The following is a 5,466-nucleotide window of genomic DNA, read 5'->3' as shown; positions in this document are numbered from 1 at the left end:
ATGACATCAGCCTGAATAACAATTGGTTTTGCTGCTGCCACCTTCAGACCAAATAAGATTAATTATAAGTGAAGCACTTACATTTCAGCACTACTAGACAAATATAATAAGATAAAAGGCAATTATACTAATGGCAAATAAAACAATACTGTATAGTCACACCCTGTTTGCTTTTTTGTACAACATGGAATTCCTTTATATTATAACACGTCAACCAAAAGGAAAACTACCACAAAGAGCAACTTGTATGCAACATGAAGCTAAAAGTGGAGTAATGTATTGTGGACACAAGTATGTATAGTATAAAATTTCAGCATGACAAGATAGGGCTGTGACATTTAAGATGGTTATCAGCAAACTAATATTTAATGGAAAGATCAATTTTATGATTGATTATATTGGTTCATTATTTTGTTATAGCTTCCATTTATTAATATGGTCCTGTTCCTGGTCCTATCATTTTCAGTTTGTTTATGCAGAATTTACAATGACAGTGAACTCATTAATATGCATAGAAACATTACAACCATATACACTGGCAAACTGCCAACATCATAGTGGTGTTTTATATAATGACATCAAACATTGTATACAAACAGTCACCAGATGCAGAAATCATTTGACTCATATGAAGATGACCTGTGAAGATAACAATCTAACTAGTACACTGGGAGAGATAAAGACATGCTAGGAGCTGTGACAACAGAATAACAAGTATTTTTACTACTGATTAAGCCAGACATTTTTGCTGCACTATGATTTTAAATTTGCAGGTACAAAAAAAATACCATTGGTTGATTGACTCTTCACTAAATGTATCCAGAGGTGTATTCAAAAATTCAATCAGAAGATTACTGGATATCTACATTCTCTAGCAATTCATCCTGCAACTGCATTATTATGCTTATTGCTGTACATTGTATACACTTCTTTTACCTGTAGTCCTCTTTTCAAGACCATCTCTCTCTCATTTCTGAAGAAAAGAAGATCCTTTGGTATTGGAACAGAGCTAAAAGAGCACAAAACAAAGCCAGTTTTTAGCACTGAGTAAATTCAGTGATTATGAAACATAACATGAAACTGACGGGGATGTATTTACCATAATGGGATATTTTGCTTTCTTCAAGAGTCAGAAAGCAAAAAGATGCTCTCTTACTAAACTCAGTTCATTACACAATTGCAGTATATTATATTATGTTATTATACCCTTTTATTAAAATGCAATGTCCATACAAACAACCAATGACATTGCTTAGAGAGTGGGTTTATCATGACTGGTCATTTCAACCCCATCACCCCATCCTGTTCACCAATCTGCAGGGATCAGTGATAGTCACTGTCATAATGGCAGCACTGAGACTGCCACTACAGATGGGATCAGGTATATGAACTAAATAAATAAATAAAATGAGAAAAAAAAAAAAAGATGGGCATTTCCACCCTCCTAGTGTTGTGGTGGTGAATGAATTAATCAGACCCAAGCACTATGCAGTCCTGCTTGTACCGCAAACCCATGGACATTGCTGGAAATCCAGCAAATCAAGTAACCATTATCTTTCACATATTCCCTTTCCAAAATATTCTAGACTGAACAGAGATTTTCAGTATTGTATATGTGGAACAGGCTAAAGGGGCAAAGTAAAATATATGACCAGACTAGGGTTGCCAAATCAGCTACATAAAGAGAAAAACATATAATACACAAGCATGGCTTTATTTTAATTACTTCTGATGTTTGTACCATGTGTTTTATATGAAATAGGTGACCTGGTAAATCTACCTGTAACATTTGACTAATTTAACCATAATTTTGTACTGAAACCTAGAATGAGCTCATTGCAGTACCTGTAGGCTCTGCTAGGCGTGCCAAGGAGTACTCCATTCTCTTCTATCTCTGTCTTCAGTTCTGATAATTGGGAAGCTAATTCCTTCTCCAGAAACTGGATCTTATCACTGGAGGAGATCCTGTACACCTCACTCATTATCTGAGATTTGACAAAGGAAAAAGATTGAAACCAACTGCACACTTAATAAAAAACACAGATCAATAAAAGTTTACTATTGAAGTTTAAGTACTCATGGACGGTTAAAGAGCTGAACTACATGTGTTGCTCTATGCTCCATTTATAGTAAGTTAAACACCGTGGTAGTAGTCTTCATTTAATCACTGTAAGGGCTGCATGACCATTGATCATGCTAATGTTAAGTACTGGGCAGGGTAGAACAGACAACGCTTTAACCATTGTGAGTTACAGTATGCCCTATAACAGTTTCTGCACACATATAAAGAACTCCAAATATTTTAAATGTCTTCAAAGGGACACTTTCTTATACAATTTTGTTCCAATTTAAATCTGCACTAGACATAAATGGTAATAAAGCAAAAAAATAAAGAAAAACACAACATAAAAAAACCAACTAAACACTTGTGTGTTCAGGATAAAGCAGGGAATTCTGAGAGTCAAAATGGACTCTTTTTGCAGAATATGCAGTATTTTGAGAATGGTTTGATACTCATCATCTGCTCTTCACACAGCATGAAACACATTGCTGTAAAAAAGGAAATTTTCCTGTTGTGCTGCAAACAAATCCTGCAAACAAATCCTAGCAAAACTCATGTCAAAACGAGCCCTACGGAGTATGTCCATACAGATCTACAATGAGAAACAACTTCAAAGAAAAGAGGAACATGGTGTAAATCCCAAAGTGAGACTGTGCCACCAGGTATGGGCCTATGTTATAAGTACAGCCATAGGCCCCCAGTCGTGATGATGGACTAGCTATAATTCCTAATCAATGGTGTATTTACATGGGTCTATGGGCTAGATTTACTAAGCTGTGGGTTTGCAAAAGTGGGGATGTTGCCTATAGCAACCAATCAGATTCTAGTTATCATTTTGTAGACGGTACTAAATAAATGAAAGCTAGAATCTGAGTGGTTGCTATAGGCAACATCCCCACTTTTACAAACCCGCAGTTTAGTAAATCTAGCCCTAAGTCCATTACATTGTTTTAGCTTGGTGCTGCCATGTCCAAACTGAATCATTTGCTGATGCTTTGGTTGATAGTCGGGTGCCCAAATGGAGAATTTAGAGGCGTTAATGAAATGTATAGTCTTTAAATACTCTAATACCATAGACAGCATGAACATGATGGATGATATAATTCAGTTTTCAACTGGGTCCATTGAACAGAAATAATTTATGACTAAACTTCACAATAAATTGTTTAGGATATGAATTTAATAGGGGTAAATTACATCTTTACCCACTTTTACATTTACTTCTCAACTAACCGCAGTAATTAACACAGCTATCATGAAACAGAAATCTAATTTAATAGTTCCCACACTTTGGGTAATATTGTGCTCGCTACAGAGACAGCAACGTAGCTAATTTCATCTGGGAGTTATTTAACTGTTTCCAAACCCCACTGACTTTTTTTTCTTGAGCTATTATAGGATGAATTAATTAATTGATATAAAAACAAGCATTGTACATCAATTAATTAACTGGGCCCAGGTTAATTCTGGTAAAGAATCAGTACTACATTCAGGAGCAGCACAGAATATCACCAGGATGAAAGGCACTTAGCAGTGCATGTTTTCATATCTCCTAGCTGGAGCACAGGTGTATTCCTTGCTGACACATTTTAAAATATCCACACGTAATATTTAACATGCAGTTCTGTGAGGAGACCTGGAAAACATGCACTGTTAGTAGTCAGGACAAGACTTGAGAATCATGTCCTTAGGACAGGTAATTTCTAGGGATGAGCGGGCTCGGATATCTGAAATCCGAGCCCACCCGAACCTTGCCGATCCGAGCCTGATCCGAGACAGATCCGGGTATTCCCGCCAATTGCAAAACTGAAAGCGAGGCTCCGAGTCATAATCCCGTTGTCGGATCTCGCGATACTCAGATTCTATAAATTCCCCGCTGGCCGCCGCCATCTTCACTTCACTTCGCCGCCATTGATCAGGGTAGAGGGAGGTTGTGTTAGGTGGTCCTCTGCCCTGCTATATCCTATGCTGTGCTGTGCTGTGCTGTGCTCAGTCCAGTGGTGCTCTGTCCTTCTGAGTTCAGTGGTGCTGCTGGGTCCTGTGCTGTGTCCTGTTCAGACCAGTGGTGCTGTGTCCTGTGCTCTGTCCTTCTAAAGGCATTGTTATTTCCCCATTATTCCCAAGTTATAAAAAATTTTAAAAAAAAATTATAAAAAAAAAATTAAAAAAAAAATATCCAAAAACAATCCTGCAGTATAAGTCCAGTGGTACTGCAATATTACAAAGTTCACTGATTCTGCAGTATAAGTCCTCCAGTGGTACTGCAATATTACAAAGTTCACTGATTCTGCAGTATAAGTCCAGTGGTACTGCAATATTACAAAGTTCACTGATTCTGCAGTATAAGTCCAGTGGTACTGCAATATTACAAAGTTCACTGATTCAGCAGTATAAGTCCAGTGGTACTCTCCTGTGCCGCATATAATTTTTAAAGGCTTTGCCGAGTGTGTGTGGCTTAGGGGTACGCTCTCTTGTGCTACATATAATGGAAAACAAAAATTTGGAGGATAAAGCTGTGAGGAAAAAGCTCAGTTTTCCTAAAAGACCCGCTGGCGGGGATGCTGATAACATCTAGTCCGGACTGAAGGACCTGCCAATCATTGCAGACATGTCTACTGTTGCTGCATTGGATGCTGTCACAATAGAAAAAATGGTGGAGGATTATTTTGCTGACACCATCCAAATAGACATGTCAGACAGTCCATATTGTTACTGGCAGGAAAAAAGGCAGTTTGGAAGCCCCTGTACAAACTGGCTCTATTTTACCTGAGTTGTCCCCCCTCCAGTGTGTACTCGGAAAGAGTTTTTAGTGCAGCGGGGAACCTGGTCAGTGAGCGGCGAAGGAGGTTGCTTCCTCAGAACGTTGAAAAAATGATGTTCATAAAAATGAATTATCAATTCCTCAATCAAGTACAGCACTTCCCTCCAGATAGTACAGAGGGACCTGTGGTTGTGGAGTCCAGCGGGGATGAATTGATAATGTGTGAGGAGGAGGAAGTACACACTGTAGGAGGAGAGGAATCAGAGGTTGAGGATGAGGACGACATGTTGCCTCAGTAGAGCCTGTTTTGGACTAAAAAAAATAGTGTCAGAATAGACTGGGAATTAGTGGAAATGATTGTTATTGAATGTTATTGAGGTTAATAATAGCGTAGGAGTGAAAATAAACCAAAAAACTTGATTTTAACACTTTTTATGTTTTTTTTCAAAATAACTCCGAATCCAAAACCTTTAAATCCGAACCAAAACCTTTCGTCAGGTGTTTTGCGAAACAAATCCAAACCCAAAACCTCAAGGAAATCCGAATCCAAAACACAAGACACCAAAAGTGGCCGGTGCACATGCCTAGTAATTTCAGGGTTGGCTTGGCTAATGCCCCGTATTCTCCTCTATGAAGTCACAGC

The sequence above is a fragment of the Mixophyes fleayi genome, chromosome 3, assembly GCF_038048845.1.
Source record: "Mixophyes fleayi isolate aMixFle1 chromosome 3, aMixFle1.hap1, whole genome shotgun sequence".
Taxonomy (NCBI): Eukaryota; Metazoa; Chordata; class Amphibia; order Anura; family Limnodynastidae; genus Mixophyes; species Mixophyes fleayi.
This window is presented reverse-complemented; position numbering follows the sequence as displayed.